The 17,660-nt window shown below is 50.1% G+C and overlaps 1 protein-coding gene across 1 annotated transcript in view; it reads left to right on the top strand.

The window, feature by feature from the left end:
- The first annotated feature begins 17,209 nt into the window (after positions 1–17,209).
- Positions 17,210–17,660, top strand: part of BCAS1 (brain enriched myelin associated protein 1) — a 38,030-nt gene continuing 37,579 nt past the window's right edge. The window contains exon 1 of the mRNA XM_063404197.1: positions 17,210–17,336. The gene's annotated coding sequence lies outside the window, so the exon portion shown is untranslated. The remainder of the gene's footprint in view (positions 17,337–17,660) is intronic.

Here is a 17,660-nt window from a genome sequence, read left to right as displayed (position 1 = left end):
CCCACATTCTTTGCTAGCAGAGGATGGACTCCATCAAATTTCAACTCTTTTATCTCAGTTCTGTGATCTTGGAGGCTTTGGAACAACCTGAGTTAAACTTCTGCTGTAGGACTTGGATCCAGAAGGAATTTTAGAGAACTTTAGGTTGTAGAGTTTGGATGGAGCTGAACACTTATGGAGCAATAATTCCTGACAGGAAAAGCAACAAAGAGGCCTCTCTATAAAACAAAATACTTTTCTCTGAGGGACAATGTCAAAACAAGTGTGGAATGGAATGCATTTAATAATCAGGGGAAATTATCCTGTGCTTCCTTGGGCATGTTCCTCCCAACAAGTTGGAACTCTTTGCCTCTGATTTTCCATGTGTTGAGTGAACTCCGGGCAGGGAAGGGAAGGGAAGGGAAGGCACTGGAGTCAGCTCCTGGCAAGGACAACAGCAGGGCAATAAAGGAGGACAAAAATTACCCCAAATTGGAATCTGCACGTCCCTGGTACTTTACCCTCCACTATCAACTCAGGTGTCCCGAAAGTGGGAAGGAAATCAGAGTCTCATCTGATTCATGCTGCTGTGACCTGTGCTCCACATAAAAACAGGAGATAGGAGAGGGGAATGCTCCAGGTCCTGTCCCCTCACTGCTGATCCACCTCCAGCAGCGCGGAGTTGGCTCAAGGTGCAAAAGGGAAAAGGTTCTCCAAATTTAATGGAAGGAAATGTTTGAGAGGCCTCAGGCAGAAGGGGTTCCAGGCTCCCTCAGATAACTCTTCTGGTTATCTGAGCTCCACCACAGGAATCACAGCGAGCTTGGCAGGTGAGGTCGATGCCTGGCCCAGGCTCTGTCCCATTTTTCTCCAGGGCAAAGGTCCCCAGATACCTGCTCAGGGGTCAGCCAGGAGCCAGCCCAGCCACGGGCAAAGGCCACCCCTGCCCAGAGCCCAGAGCTGCTGTGGTGGCTTGGCAGGGACACCAGAAATCTCAGGAGGAAACTCAGCTGGGGCCCAAACTCCTCATTTTAAACGGGAGCAGAGCCAGGACAAGGAAGAGTTTGGAGCAATATTCTGGGCAGTGCAGGATAATTGGGATCATCCCCACCCTCTGCTCTGTTTGGGAGGTGCCAGGTTTTGGTGCTCTGGAAGAATCCTGTCTTCCCTCTGGCCTGAAGTCAGCGCAAGGGGAAGGAAAATCTTCGATGCACGTTGCCACTGTAACCTTCAGGATTTCAGCACAAGTGAAAAGCTTCAAAGCACACTGCACTGAAATAAAATAAACACAGAGGAGAAAACAGGAGACATTTGCTATGCAGTCAATGGTATAAAGTTCTCAAGTAATTGGACACCCTGGACATTCTTATTGGGAGCTTCCACCACCACTGGGGAACTGGTGGAACTCTGGTTTAGGTGACAAGGTGGAGGCTGGGCAGAGGTTGGACCCTTGGAGCTCTTTTCCAATCTAAATCCATCAGTGGTTCTGTGATTCAAGACAATCTGGCTCCGTAAGGGATCAGGCATTTGGATTTCCTACGAAAATTTAACATTTCAAAGTTCACCTCTCAGTGCTCGCTCCTGGAAGGGCTGATGGGAAGTGCAGGCTGAGGGAAACATTTGCAGGGTAGTGAAATATCATTTTATCAGCTTTATTAGTTCCAGAATGAGTGGTGCATCCTACCTGTCTATTAAATACCTATTTGTGTGCAGATTGAAAAGGATTTTTGGGGGCAGAAAGAGCCATTGAGTGACAAGAAGAATTCAAGCCCGTAACTGTAAGGATATTTTATTTCTTGACCTCTTTATAGATGATGCTTTCATTTAGACACAATTCATTACCGGGAGTGAAATCCCCCTGAAAGGGGAGAACTGGGCCCTGGGAGCTGCTCACACCAATCCCAAAGGAGAGGGGAGCTGGGGGAATTTTTTAGGTGTGGTTCTCTGGCCTGCAATAAAAGCAGGAGGAGATTGCACCCCGAGGAACTTTGTGGTTCACAGACTGATTATGAGCCCTTGTCCTTCACCCCCTTTCGTGAGCAGGGATCCTGGGACTTTGATCCAGACAAAATCCTTTTTGTCAGGGCTGCTGTCAGTGGGATCACAGGGCTGCTCTGACTCAGCTCCTGGCTCAGAACCGCTGCAGGGATGTGGCACCAGGGGGTGCCTGGGGATGGGACCTGGCGGATGGAAAGGGCAGGACCACCCCACGGGCACCCCAAGGAGCCAGGACCACCCCAGGGTCTCTCTCAAGAGAAATTTAGGTGCTGAATAATTTAGTTTGAGATGCAGCCCCTCAGGTTCTTAAATATTAAAGTGAAATTAAGCCACCCCAAACCAGCAGGATTTTAGGTTTTTTTGTTCCAAACACTAAAATTTCACTTTGAGTACGCAGGAACCTCTCTCAGAAGGAGACTTCCCTTTGGTTCCAGCGGGAAAAGAACTAATTGCAAAAGGTATTTTTGTTGCTGAACAGAGGCCAAACAAGTTCCCAGCACAGGGCCAGGCTCCGAGGGCAGCCTGGCAAGGAAAACAGGGAAGGTGTGCCCCAAGACATTTTCCAGACAGGACAGGAGCTCCAAACGCAGCTGATTCATAACCCTTGCAAAGTTCCTCTTGCCCACAGGCAGGACTGAAAGGGAAATTCATTGCTCAGAGAACCTGAGCCAACAGATAACCACGGCACTGGGGGAAGTTTTATTTGTCTGTGGGTACAAATGAGTGGAATAAAGGTTTAAAAATAGCACATTATGCTGCCTGCAGGAGCTGTGCGTGGCTGATGCCAAACGTTTGATCTGTGCTTTGATGCAGCAGCAGGTTCTGGCCGGTGCCCTCGGAAATACAGAGGGGTTTTTGCATATTCAACATCCCCCGGGAAGCTGCTGCTTCCTCCCAGCCCCTCTGGGGCTGTGCTTGGCACCCAAAGCCCTGCCAGACTGGAAAACTTTTCCTTTTATCCTTTTTTTTTTTTCTTTTTTTTTTTCTTCTTTTCTTTTTGTCAAAACAGATTTGTGACATTGGAGAGAGAGGAGCGTGCTATTTATAGAAGTCAATGACACCCATGGAAAAAAAGGAAAAAAAATAAAACAACACAAAATCAACAGTAGCAGGAGCAACTGGAATTTCTGGGGGAACTCAGAGCCCCTGGGCAGGCAGAGATGTGGAAATGACATTTTCTGAGGAAGGTGAAAGCAGGGGGGTCACACAGTGCCAGCCACGTGCCCCACACCAGCCCTGCTGAAGCACAGTGGGAACCAGGGCTGAGATTTTTCTGGACAATCCTGAAATTTAAAATTCTTCCATGCTTGGAAACCTGGTTGAAGTGAAGGTGTTTTTATAGCAGAAGTCTGAGAGAGGGGAATCAGCTGGATGCAAATCTAATGGGAATTATTCTTTTGGAAAGCTTGGAGTTGTTTTTAAGATTAGCAGGGCTGTTACAAGAGCTTCTTCCATGACAAAGATTTTTCTTCCAGTCAAGCTCCAAACCTGCAGTTTTCAGCGTTATTATGTCAACAACTCTTCATTTTCATTTTGAAAGGGCATTTCATGAAAACCACCTCATTCTCATGGCATGTTTTGATTTTTAGAAAGCAGCTCCACCCAGACACCTTCAGGCACAGCAGCATCAGGCCCAAACCAGCACCATTCAATGAAAACCTTGGACAATCTTGGTCTGAGCAGGAAAACTTCACTCCTGCCAAAAGCTGAACCTTTTTGGTGCATGGATGGCACTAAAACTTTCAGAAATATGTGACCATCCCCACCTTGCTGCCCGTGTCTGTGCAGACAGGGTCGGCTGATTTATTTTCAGTTAATTAACTCTGTTAATCCAGAGGCAGAGCTTTGCTTCTCTGGCAGGAGAGCCAGACTGGGACCAGCGTCAGTGCTGGGAGCTGCTCCTGAGCCACTTCCAGCAGCCTGTGCAGGACCCTCTCATCTCCTCACAGAAATCATAAATATGACATTGATAATAAAAGCTTTAAAGCTCGGGGAGCAGCACATAACTCAAAGTTAATTCTGTCTGTATCAAAAGCAGGTGGACTCCACCTCCTCTGCTCCCTCTCAGAGCTCTCTGCTCTCATTTTGTGCTGCACCTTTCCAGATTTACCTGGTACCACGGGTCAGGAATTCAGGATCCATCGATTCTCCCCCAGGGCTCATCCCAGCCTGTCAGAATCCCTCCCCTTCCCTCCTGGAATCCCCCTCCCACACGATTCCTGTCGTTCCCTGGGCTGTTTTTTCTCGGTTTGACAGGAGCAGGCACTGCAGGGAGCAGCTTCAGCTTGTGTCCATCACCAGCCCATCGCTGATTGCAGTTAATAAAATGCACTGAGACATCCTTGGGCTTCATTTCACCTCACCAGCTGAAAAGTAGGGGGAAAAAAAAATATATCTATTAATTTTTAAATACAGCCAAAAGAGATATTAAATATAATCTGTAAATACAACAGATGGTGTGTGTTTGAACACATTTATTCCATGTAAATGTTAATTACGGGCATCTATAAATGTCCATATTTATTCCATTCTGAGGAATTCGGACGTGAGTGTCAAGGATCAGCTGGTTAGTATAGTATGTGGGTTTTTTTTACTAAAAATAGTTAAAGTTTCATCAGGGTTGGACTTTTGTGTGTCTATTTTTGGCATGGCTGGGTAGGAGAACGCACTGGCTGAACCTGCACTCCCACCCTGTGCCCTGCTATTAATAGCAGGGGGTTTAATGAGTAACCAGTGCCAGGGCATGGGGTGAGGGGGAAACCTTCAAGCTGAGAACTTTTCTAGCAGAGACACCAAAACCAGAGCAGGGACAGGCAGGAGGGGCACGGGCTGGGCTGGCGGCTCCTGAGGGGAAATGTCCCCAGCTGAGTGTCAGAACTGAGGGAAGCCTGGGGAAATTGGGGTTGTTCAGCCTGGAGAAGCTCTGGGGTGACCTCCAAAAGGAAAGATGGAGAGAGATGATTTGTAGGGATGGAGGGACAGGACACAGGGAAAGGCTTCAAACTGACAGAGAGGAGGTTTAGGTGGGATTTTGGGATGAAATTGCTCCCTGGGAGGGTGGGCAGGCCCTGGCAGAGATTCCCAGAGCAGCTGTGGCTGCCCTGGATCCCTGGCAGTGCCCCAGCCAGGGCTTGGAGCAGCCTGGGGCAGTGGAAGGTGTGCAGGCCATGGCAGGGGTGGTTTGGGATCAGCTTTAGGATTCCTTCAACCCAAACTGTTCTGGGATGAGCTGCGGCCAAACTGCCCCAGATTCCTCCCTCAGGGTTCCAGGGGGTGAGGGAAAGGGGCAGCCCAGGGCTGTGCCCAGGGCACCTCCTGCCAGCAGGAGGCAGGTTCAGGTGAGGTACAGGCTCAGGTGAGGTACAGGTTCAGGTGAGGTACAGGTTCAGGTGAGGTACAGGTTCAGGTGAGGTACAGGCTCAGGTGAGGTACAGGTTCAGGTGAGGTACAGGCTCAGGTGAGGTACAGGCTCAGGTGAGGTACAGGTTCAGGTGAGGTACAGGTTCAGGTGAGGTACAGGCTCAGGTGAGGTACAGGCTCAGATGAGGTACAGGCTCAGGTGAGGTACAGGCTCAGGGGGTGCAGGCTCAGGTGAGGTACAGGCTCAGGGGGTGCAGGCTCAGATGAGGTGCAGGCTCACAGCTCTCAGCTGCACATTTCCCCGGATTTCCCAACTATCACCACGTTAGGAACCGTTCTGAGTTCGAAAAGCAGGGCAGGATGATGATGTCAGAAGGAATAACAGATCCAGGCCATTTTAAGGTACTCTGTAAAGAGAATGAGGTCGGGGTGTGATGTTGCCCTGGTTTTTCTGAGATTTTTTAAAGCCTTCTACTTGCTTGTAAGATGGAGTCAGTTCTTTAGCTACTGTTGCGATATTAAGGGTCAGTTTTTCACTTTCTCACGCTTTGGAACATAAGCAACCTTTCTTGTTTTTGTTCACTGTCCTTTGCTTACATATTTCCAGCCTGAAAATAATGTTAGTTGACAGCTGGCATGGCCAGTGGGGTGAAGGGGTAGTAACCCCAAGAGCCAGTGTGCTTCCAGACCCACAAAATTATAAAAGGAAAGAAATAAACAGGCTGGCCCTCTTTTTCTCGGTGGGGAGCAGCTTTCACTGAAGACCTCTGCCTCTGTGTGGTTGATTATTGCGTTCCGGGCAACAGTGTGACCCCAAAATGCCACCACGGCGCACAAGTGGGAGTCAGTGTCGAGTGTGGTACCCAGCACCCTGCACTGTGTGACCTCGGGACAGAGCAGCAAAACCAGGAGGAAAAGCAGCCCAGGAGAGCTGCAGAGCACTGAGACACTCATGAGCAATGGGGCTTTTACTTGAAAGGTTAAGTAAGAAACAGAACCCGGTCGTGGCTCTGCCCCAGGGATAATATTTGAATTGCAGCAGCTTTGATCACCCCATCGTGTTTATTTTTGATCATGCACATCATGATTATTGGTGAAAAGTGCCAGCATTGTAATGAGCTCATGTGGATTTCCCCCTTTTGGATCTCACAGCACCCTCAGCTTTCCTGTAAGTTCAGAGGATTAATCCATATTTATGATAACATGAGAAATAAAGTGCTCTTTGTTTCTACATTTTCCAAACTGGACGGGATTGAGACAGATAATAAAACCAAACAGAGTGGCTGGTTGCTCTTCCCTGCTGTGACATGTTAAATATTCTTTGTCACGGGAACACTCAGAGCAAGATTTCCACCCTCAGCATTTCCTGGTGGGCAGGGATGGTTAAAATGCCAGAATAACAGCTGGCTGTGCTGGAAATGACCATTTCCATTTTCTGGAGAGATCATTAAAGCTCCATCAGCCTTTACCTCGAGGAGTTTGTTCTAGCAGAGAAGCTGTCATTAATTTTTTTGTGTTAATTGCTGTTTTTTTCAGCCAGAACTGTCAATAAGGGAAACTGTGGAGATTCTGACCAGCAGGGCTTGAGTCAAGACCACTTTGCTTACGCAGAGGATACTGCAAATATTCAGAGATGTAAAATCTTTGTAGCCACTGCTCTTCCTTAGCCATGAAAATGTTTTGAGACATTTTCTCCCAAACTCATTTCTTTACAATTTCACTGAAAGTTTTCAGCTTCTGTGCTGAATTTCTTTCTCTTTTGCTCTCCCTCTCTGTCCCACCCAAAGCAGAAGCATCCTAAATCCCACACCCCAAACCCTGAGTTCGCTTTTGCATTTTCAGTTATTCCCCCACCCACCCATCCCATCTCCACGTTGCACAAACTTTCAAGCCCGGGTTTGTTGTTGCCAACAAAAACAAACCACTGCAGTCAGCAGTGTGAAAAACCTCGCTGAATTTTCTTTAATGTTCTTGGGCAACCTGGTAGGAAAAAGCCAGTAGCAAAGGATGATTGGCCCGGAGGAACTTATTGCAAAAGGTTGTTCCTCCTGCTGAGCAGCGATGAACTGCGTGATCTGGGCTGGGATGAATTCCCCTGGGAGGATGGATGAGGGAATTTGCTGGGATTATCAGGCTTGCCCATGAGTAAGAGCACTGCCCTGGCCTTCAGCAGTCGCTGCTCTGAAGGAAAACAGTTCCCATCCTTTCTCTTTTATTGGACACTATTAAGGGTGGGGAAAAAAACCCCAAACAAACCTGGAATTGGAATTGGAATTGGAATTGGAATTGGAATTGGAATTGGAATTGGAATTGGAATTGGAATTGGAATTGGAATTGGAATTGGAATTGGAATTGGAATTGGAATTGGAATTGGAATTGGAATTGGAGGTCTCTGAATCTCTGAGCTGCTTCCTTGCTAGTGTTACAACCTGTTTCAGCAGCTGGCTGATCCACCAGAGCTGCAGAAAGTTCACAGGGAAGCAGAAATATATCTATTTTATCATGGTGTGGCTTCTCTAAGCACCAGGATTCCCTTTGGGACCAGGCTCAGCCCCCAGGCACTCAGGCATGCACCCAGGCATGCACCCAGGCATGCACCCAGGCAGTGTCTGCAGCACCAGGGCAGGCTGGGGATGCCCAGGGAGCCTCGCAGGCAGGCAGGCTGCACCCCACAGCAGCAGGAACAGCCCAGCACTGCTGTGCCCCCTCCAGCCCTGCAGGATTTGCTGAGTGACTCCAAAAATCCCTCCAGCCTTGGGGAAAAACAGGGAATACAACCATGCTGTGTGTCCAGAGCAAACCCTGAGCAGGCAGAGCAAACCCTGAGCAGGCAGAGCAAACCCTGAGCAGCAGAGCAAACCCTGAGCAGGCACAGCAAACCCTGAGCAGCAGAGCAAACCCTGAGCAGCAGAGCAAACCCTGAACAGCAAACCCTGAGCAGGCAGAGCAAACCCTGAGCAGGCACAGCAAACCCTGAGCAGGCAGAGCAAACCCTGAACAGCAAACCCTGAGCAGGCACAGCAAACCCTGAACAGCAAACCTTGAGCAACAGAGCAAACCCTGAGCAGGCAGAGCAAACCCTGAGCAGGCAGAGCAAACCCTGAACAGCAAACCCTGAACAGGCACAGCAAACCCTGAGCAGCACAGCAAACCCCCAGCTGGAATCCTCCTGAGATAAGGAGAGGCCAGCGGGTGCAGCCCATCCCACCCTGGCAGTGCGTGACCCACTCTGCCCCACCAGGAAATCCCTGGGCTCAAACGCCCCTGCCCTGCTCCTGTGAGCTCCAACACAGCCAGCAGCCACAGAAAAACTAATTTCTCATGTTTCCCCTTTCATTGGAAATTTGGAGAAGAATATATGTAATAGTGGGGGTTTTTGTCTCCTCTGAGAGTGGCCTCGAACTGTGTAAACTTTCAGGTTAAGTGCTCAATTAAAAGGTCAAATGATCCAAATAGAAAACTGAAGTGTCAGGCAATGATTGTCCACTGGACTCCGTTACCTGAGGAGTTCATTGCACACTGACCTCCAGTAAATATTACCCAGCTAGTGGTACGTGTAGGACTTCCGAGCAGTTATTTATAACTCCCCAAATCCGGAGGCAGGGAAGTGCCAGGGTCACCCTTCGGAAGTGTTTGCATGGGAAATTTGCAGGACACACAAATGCAATGAAGATGCTTTGAGAATTCCCAACCAATTTTTTCCTGGGAAAAAAAAAAACAAACCAGTCCCTGTCTCTCCCCAGCATTCCAAAAAGTGACATTTTTGGAACAGATTATTTAGGCTGTTACTAATGCCTGCTGGAGAAATCTCATTTTAGGAATGCGCCCACAATTTTTCCTGTGGGATTTCTGTTCTGACTCAAAGCTCATTCTTTCTTTTTGACCGAAACCTCAGCTTCTGCTGCCGCTGTGCCTGCCTCTAGCAGGGGACAGTGACGGATGGAAATCACTCCCTCTGTGATCCCCGCTCAGCACCACGGGGAAGCGATTCCTCTGTGAGGGTGGGATGGGATTCCCAGAGAAGCTGTGGCTGCCCAAGGCCAGGCTGGAGCGCCCTGGGCAGTGGGAATGTCCCTGTCCATGGCAGGGATGGGATGGGATTCCCAGAGAAGCTGTGGCTGCTCCATTCCTGGAGTGTCCAAGGCCAGGCTGGAGTGCCCTGGGCAGTGGGAATGTCCCTGTGTGTGGCAGGGATGGGATGGGATTCCCAGAGAAGCTGTGGCTGCCCAAGGCCAGGCTGGAGCACCCTGGGCAGTGGGAATGTCCCTGTCCTTGGCAGGGGTGGGATGGGATTCCCAGAGAAGCTGTGGCTGCTCCACTCCTGGAGTGTCCAAGGCCAGGCTGGAGCGCCCTGGGCAGTGGGAATGTCCCTGTCCATGGCAGGGGTGGGTTTGAATTCCCAGAGAAGCTGTGGCTGCTCCACCCCTGGAGTGTCCAAGGCCAGGCTGGAGCGCCCTGGGCAGTGGGAATGTCCCTGTCCGTGTCAGGGTGGGATGGAATTCCCAGAGAAGCTGTGGCTGTCCAAGGCCAGCCTGGAGCACCCTGGGCAGTGGGAATGTCCCTGTCCGTGGCAGGGATGGATGGATGAGCTCTGCTGTCCCTCCCAGCCCTGGCTCTGCTGTTCTGCCCCCGTTATCTCCGTGCACACTGAAGGTGCTTTCCAGAGCTGCCTGAAATGGGTGGATTCCTTTCCCTGGGCTTTGGACGTGTTCAGATGAGACCTGGGACGGTTCTGCCTCCTGCACTCAGCGACCCCGGCGGTGCCACACGGTGCAGAGATGTCCTTCCCCTGTCCCTCGAGTGTCCCCTCTGCGAGTCACATGCCAGCTGCAAAAACATTAACCAGGTGTCCTCTGTAAACCTGCAGGAGCCCAGAGCTGCTCCTTATCCCTGATAAGGGCCGGAGTTACAAACAGATAGTAGGAGCACCAATAAAAACAGCTGCTAAAATATCTGTTACTCCTCTTTCTCTTCGCACTCTGTGAGCACAGAAAGATAAAAAACCCTCCCTGAGTCACGGCTGGGTTTGTTGTGAGGCCTGAGTGAGTGAGCCCTGACATATGAGTCACCTTAAATCATTAACCACACCTGAAAACACCAGCACGGACTCTCTGACCCCGGGGAACAAATTTAACAACACAAAAACTTGATCTGAGAGAAGAAAAAATGAAGCTAACATGAGGATGAGGCTGGTTCAGAGCAAACAGTGGCAGTGGTGTGGCCTGAGCCAGCCTGAGCCGTGTGCTGGCATTCATCTCCACCTCTGCCTGCACAGAGGCATCTTCAGAAGGGTTTTTCATGCCTAAATTGGGGTTTTTTGTTCAAAATGGGAACAAAGGGATGAAGCTGGAGTAGGAGTCAATCACAACAGCTGGTTCTCTCTAAAGAGAGAAATTTGATATTAAAGAAATGTTTAAGTTACTCCTAATTACCCAAATGTCAATGTTCAAATCGACTTCTCTTGGTTGTGTTTCTTTATTTAAAAGACAATCACAAGACTAACCTAATTTTAAGGATGTATGAGTATGTCCTTGGCCTGTTGACACCCACATGTTATTTTCATGGCTGGAGCTTAGGATTTTACTCAAGATACTAAAAACAAACCTGCTCATGAGGCTGTGATGACAAGAAGAGCTCTGGTGCAGCCAAACCCCCCTCAGTCACCACAACCTGTGTGCTTTAACACACCAGGGCAGCGTGGAGGAAACCCAGAGGGCTTGAGAAGGTTCCTTTTCTCCAGAGGAGGCAATTAAAGAGCAGAAATGTCACTTCCAGTCTGAGCTGCGCCAGCGTGCACAGGCAGGAGCAGCTCAGCAGCCAGGCTTGTCCTTGGCTCAGGGACAGGAGAACAGACAGAAAATTCCTTTGAAGGAGGGGGAAAGGCTGGAAGTACCTGGAAAGGCTTGGAAGGCACAAAGCTCCTGCACTGCTCACCTGTAACCAGCCAGGCAAAGCCTTCCCCAAATTCATTTATCCAAATTCAATTCCCATTGACTGGGGGAATTCCTCCCGTCAGGAGAAGTGCAGGAGTTCTGAGCTGTCACCACAGCAGGGGGACACTGAGGGGCCCAAAGCTGCAGGCTTGGGCTGCAACATGAGGGATCAAAAATTGTAAATAAAATTGTAAATAAAATTGTAAAGAAAATTGTAAATAAATCAATGTAGAGGGAAGGGAAGGGAAGGGAAGGGAAGGGAAGGGAAGGGAAGGGAAGGGAAGGGAAGGGAAGGGAAGGGAAGGGAAGGGAAGGGAAGGGAAGGGAAGGGAAGGGAAGGGAAGGGAAGGGAAGGGAAGGGAAGGGAAGGGAAGGGAAGGGAAGGGAAGGGAAGGGAAGGGAAGGGAAGGGAAGGGAAGGGAAGGGAAGGGAAGGGAAGGGAAGGGAAGGGAAGGGAAGGGAAGGGAAGGGAAGGGAAGGGAAGGGAAGGGAAGGGAAGGGAAGGGAAGGGAAGGGAAGGGAAGAAATCTAGTGTCTCCTTGCTGAGCGCGGCTTAACGCCGCCACCTGCTGACAGAGTGCAGAGGAACTTCCATGGGGATCCCTGAGTATCCTGGAACATCCCGAAGCTTTCCTGAGCATCCCTGAATTTCCCTGAGCATCCCTCAGCATCCCCGGCCATCTCTGCCAGCTGATGCTGAAAATGTGGTCACATTTAAAGCTGTCATTGCTTTTTACAAGTCGTAAAATAAAGAGGGAAATTAAATGTTTTATGTGAATGGTAATTCCCAAGCTTTGGCCATGGAGGACAGGTCGGGTCCTGCTCAGGAGCGTCACTGCTGCAGAGCTGCACTCAAACGAGGTGAATCTTCTCCATTTAAAGCTCAAAAAGTGATATTTGGGTTGAATCCAGGAGCAACTGCTCCAAGCTGCATCAGCCCTAAAAACATTCTAATATTTTAAACTTTTTTAACCAATTTTGAATTCAGATGTGATGAGTTAAAATGAGTTTTTTAAGTTCCTCGCCTTCTTAAGCACAGCTCCACTTCTTGAAGATTTATACTTTAAAATATTTAATTGAGTCCCAAAGTTCCTACCTGACAATATTATCCCCTTCAAAGCTGTAGAATACCGTTGGATTTGGGCATTATTGATTTTCCTGCCAATGAGTTAAGTCAGGCTGTAGATCCTCGAATTGCACAATGAATTCTAAATATTTGCTAGCTCCTCTTTGCCTCGTTTTCCAACACTGACAATTTTCTCACCCTGATAATTATTTTATTTAAACCCAAACCTATCAAAACACTTCTAAAGGCTTTCAAAGCCCGGCACCACCGAATCAATAAAACCACAAGAAGGGTTTTTGCCATGAACTGCGGATTCAGGGACCGGGAGGGTTCCCAGCTCTCCTGTCCTGCTGCAGTCCCGGTTTTGTCTCTCCCGAGGATGCTGCAGTGTCTCTGCCCGCCAGGGAGCTGTGCTGGAGGACAGGAGAGCTGGAATTCTCCTGGAGTGAATGCAGAACTCGCTGAGTAACCCGGGGGTCACCGAGCTCGGGTGGGTTCCAAAGGGAAGGGACAGCCAGGGGCTGGCACAGCTCCTGTCTGATATTCCAGGGACAGCCATCGCCAGGGCAGCAATAAAACGATCCCAAATTCCCATCCCTCGCAGCCTTTCGCTGAGATTTCAGTTTCTGCCGTGGCTGCAGAGCTTTTATCCCCTCCGTGGATCAGGGGGATCCATCCTCGCCTTTCCACTTTCCAAGTTTAACAAATTGTGTTTTTCCAGGGAGAAGGATTGGCTCCAGCTGCCCTAATCCCGCAGAGACCTGAGGGGCCTCTCCCGTGCTGCAGGGGAGCTTTAACCCTGGAATTGCAGCTGGAATTGCAGCTGGAATTGCAGCTGGAATTGCAGGGAGGCTCCTCCCAGGGGACCCCGGTGAGCAGCAAGCACCAGGACAAGGCGCCCCCAGGCCATCAATGTCTTTTCTTGGGAGAAGTCTGAAGAAAATAGGAGAAAATTTGGATTTTTCCCTCAGCCCAAAGCCACGAGGGTGGGGAGACAAAGGTTTCAAAGCAGCCCCCGGCAGAAGGGCAGGGGTGGGGACGTCACTTCGCCCGTGTCCAGGTGGCACCAGGAGTTTGCCAGGACAGCCTGGGGTGGGGACTCTGCTGTCCCCAGCCCTGCCCATCCTCAGAGCAGGCTCAGCCTGGCCTGGCCCCTCCTCGGGACAGGAGAACAGCCAAACCTGACCCACGTGGATTCAACACCCCCAAAAATCACCCCCGTGCTGCAGGGCCATGCTCATGAACCTGCTGCTTCCTCACTAAGGGCAAGAATCAAATACACATTTACAAGAAGACTTTTTTTCACTTATTTTTATTTTTAGTAGCTGCAGCTCCTCAAATTTTCCGTATTCCAGGCTTGGGAAGGGGAGGGGTGAAGCACTGACAGAGGAAAGCAGAGCCAGGGAGCTCAAAGCTGAGGCAGCTGGGGAAAGCTGTGAGCCAGGCTGTGCAGGAGCTGCATGGAGGAAGTGAATATTTGACATAGTATTGTTATCATCGCTGCATATTTGATAGAGCCTTAAAGTGCTCCTACAGGAGAATAATTGTGGCTCAAATGCCTGTTCCACCCACTGAGGCACCACGTCTACAATAACTCTCTGTCTCAGTCCTGACACAGGAACCTTTTATCTGTTCTAGAAGCTCCCACGTGGAGAAATAGCTGGTGTAGAGTCTGTAATTCTCCCCCTGTATAAATAAAAGAATAGTGGCAGCAGGAACCTGGGGGATTTTTGTGATGGGGGAAGAGGAGACGATCAGATCAGCAGCTCCCTTCCTACATCAACACTGTGACTCACAGTCTGCAGGAACCCGAGGCTGAAATATCATCTCAAACCCTGTTCTCTGGGAGGCAGAATGAGGGAATGCTGCCCGTGGAGCTCCAGCTGGAGAGTGTGAGCCAGAGGCTGCTCCCACCCCGGTGTGGCTCTGCAGGGATCCCCCTGCCTTTGGTGGAGCTGCTGCAGGGCCAGAGCACAGGAATGGGCTGCAGCCTCACCCAGGGGCTGCCGAGGGGCATGGGCAGCACGGGGAGGTCAGGGATGGGGCTGCTTCCCCAGAGCTCCTGCACTGGAGCAGTCGTTCTCTCCTTTCCCAAATCTCCTGCACTGGAGCAGTCGTTCTCTCCTTCCCCAGAGCTCCTGCACTGGAGCAGTCGCTCTCTCCTTTCCCCAAATCTCCTGCACTGGAGCAGTCGTTCTCTCCTTTCCCAAATCTCCTGCACTGGAGCAGTCGTTCTCTCCTTTCCCAAATCTCCTGCACTGGAGCAGTCGTTCTCTCCTTTCCCCAGAGCCCCTGCACTGCAGCAGTCGTTCTCTCCTTTCCCAAATCTCCTGCACTGCAGCAGTGTTTGTGTCGCCCTCAGAGGTGTCACTCGGTGTTTGTGTCACCCTCAGAGGGGTCACCCAGTGTTTGTGTCACCCCCAGAGGTGTCACTCGGTGTTTGTGTCACCCCCAGAGGGGTCACTCGGTGTTTGTGTCACCCTCAGAGGTGTCACCCGGTGTTTGTGTCACCCCCAGAGGTGTCACTCAGTGTTTGTGTCACCCTCAGAGGGGTCACTCAGTGTTTGTGTCACCCCCAGAGGTGTCACTTGGTGTTTGTGTCACCCTCAGAGGTGTCACTCAGTGTTTGTGTGGCCCCCAGAGGTGTCACCCGGTGTTTGTGTCACCCCCAGAGGTGTCACTCAGTGTTTGAGGGATGCAGGCTCCATGAGAAGAACCGAACCCTGTGGATCTCAGAGATCTGGATCTGGGTTCAGGTGGCTCCCACAGCTCTCCCTGCCGTGGATCCAGGATCCATCAATCCACACCAATGTTTGGCCTCTCTCATCTGAAGGAATCCCTGATTCAGCCCATCCATCCTCTTCAGAGCGAAACACCCAAGCTGAGCCAAACCCTCATTTCTGTTTAATTCCAAACTGTCAGAATTCCACTGGAGCTTTCCCTAACTTTGCTTTTTGCTCCAGCAGTTCCCTCTGTCCTCCCGTCCTCGTGCTGCTCGTCCCTCGTGCTCTGCTGAGCAAACCACGGCAGCAGCAGCCAGGTGGGAGCCCTCACCTCACACCAGCCCCGTCCAGAGCACGTGTGGCAAAAACAGAGGCAAACACAGACCAGGAGTCATCTGCTCCTCCACTGTCAATATTTGAATGCTCCTGGCTCTCGTTCTGGACAGCGATGAAAGAAGCTGGTTAATCATTGATAATTGTTGGGAGCTCTGTGCCATTAATGAACAGGAAGTTTTCTGCAGCTGTCAGATGCACGAGATGAGCATTTCCTGCAGGGGAGGAAGATTTATTCGGTGACAGCTTCATTGGAGATTTTTTAGAAGGAAAAAATATCATTTTGAGGGTTGAAAAATCATGAAAGCACCACAGTTTCCTGTGCTTTGGAGAAGATTTTTCTGTGGCTGCCACCCAGATAAATAATTCCCAGTTTGGCAAAACAAAACTCGCCGTGTGGCCCTCTGGTCTGTCCTTGATGGAAACATGGGATGGCTTTGAAATTACTGGAAAAGACTATTAAAGAGTTGAAAGACATCTGAAAGAATGGATGGTTCATTGTCTACACAACTGGGAAAAATTAATCAGGATAAAGCTCACTGGGACAGCTCAGTTCAAGGAAAAGCCTTTTTTTGAGGAAAAGGAGCGCTGTTATTTTATATTCACAGGTGAAGGACATGATAATCCAAATTACTTCCTTCATGAGGAATATTAAGGTTTTAAGGCTGAATTTGAAGACATTTTAGGAGCAAACAGATCCACAGAAGGCAAAATATGGTGCAAACTTGTAGTGAATTTAGTGACCTTCTCTTACAGAAATGAAGCATTTCCAGAGTTAAATATTTATATCTTGCATTTCAAAATTACTTAATAATATTTTAACCAAGGAGAAAGACCAAAAAATAATTAAAAAATACAATTAGTCCATCATTACTGCAAGGCTGAGTGGTTTCACAGCCAGGCTGGGATCCTGTGCCTCAGCCCAGGGATAAATTCTGTTCCCAGCACCACAGGAACAATCCAGGGACCATTCCCCAATCGTATTCTGCCTCTGGATGGGATTTTGAGACTGAACTCGTGGGATATCACCTGAGCTTGTCGCAGACAGGGATTTACACCAAGGAGAAAACGAGGAAGGTGCCTGACCCAGCGCTGAGGGAATCAGGATCTCCCCTCCCTTCCCACGCCCTGCTGAGGGGCTGGATGCAGATTCCTGCTCTGTTTCCATCCTTGCGGCTTCCTCATCATCCCTGGAGCACCTGACACCCTCCACAGCCAGCACAACCCTGGTGACAAATCTGTTTCCCTTTCTTTGTCGTGATTAATAACAGAATTATACCCAAACACATAAAGCACCCCGAAATACCAGTGCCCCCTGGAAGATGCAAGCAAGTCAGTCAGGAAACAGATCCTGGGGGGAATTTTTCTTGGGATTTTGACTGTGGAAAGCTCACTTTGCAAAGGTTTTATTGACTGAGGTGCTGAGAAAAATCTCTCCCTGCTGCAGACGCCCCCTGAGCGTGGGCGCCGTGACGCACCTGAGGGAGCAGCAGATGGTGACAATGGCTTCGGAATATCAGCACTTAGTCAGTCTGCACACTTTGCAGGGGGATTAGGAACCACGGTGGCAACAGCAAACAGCCACGCCAGTAAAAGAACTTTGGGGTTTTTCTGAATTTTGGGAAAAGTTGGAAGGGGTTTGTGGGTGTCCAGCACGTCACCATCCCCAGAGCAGTGTGGTGAGGGGCTGCCCCAGAGCCAGGGGTCCAGAGGTGCCCTGGAGCAGGTTTGGGTGCCCAGAGAACAGAAAACACCTGGAGAGGGCTGGGGAGGGGCACGGGGCTGCTCCACCCCGGCTGTGTTTGCACCCAGTGTTTGTGAGCACTCCCTGGGCTGATTGCGGGGCAGAGCAGGGGCAGGGGCAGAGCTGCCGGGGCTGGGTGAGCAGCACCTCACCTGGAGCAGCTCCGGCTCCCAGAGGCTGTCCCGGCCCCTCTCCCCCAGGTAACTCCTTCCTATCCTTCTTATCCTTCCTACCCTTCTATCCTTTATACCCTTCCTATTCTTCCTATCCTTTATTATCCTGCCTACCCTTCCTCCCCTTCCTCCCCTAATGTGCAGCTCTGCTGCTGCTGCTTTGGCTTTTCCTGGGTTTTGCTTTTTCCAAAGCATTTTTTGCATTCTCTTTTTGCTGCTCTGCTCCCGTGCTCCCCTGCTCGAGGACCTTGGAGGCTCCTGCAGGTCTTGTTTTCTTTTTTTTTTGGGCCTTCAAGCTGCTGCTGTGCCTTTCCCCCTCGGTGCCCTGGCTTTCCCTGCGGGGGGACAGCG

This window comes from Prinia subflava, chromosome 8, assembly GCF_021018805.1.
Source record: "Prinia subflava isolate CZ2003 ecotype Zambia chromosome 8, Cam_Psub_1.2, whole genome shotgun sequence".
Lineage (NCBI taxonomy): Eukaryota > Metazoa > Chordata > Aves > Passeriformes > Cisticolidae > Prinia > Prinia subflava.
The sequence above is the reverse complement of the archived record's forward strand: the minus strand, read 5'-3'. Positions and strand labels throughout refer to the sequence as shown.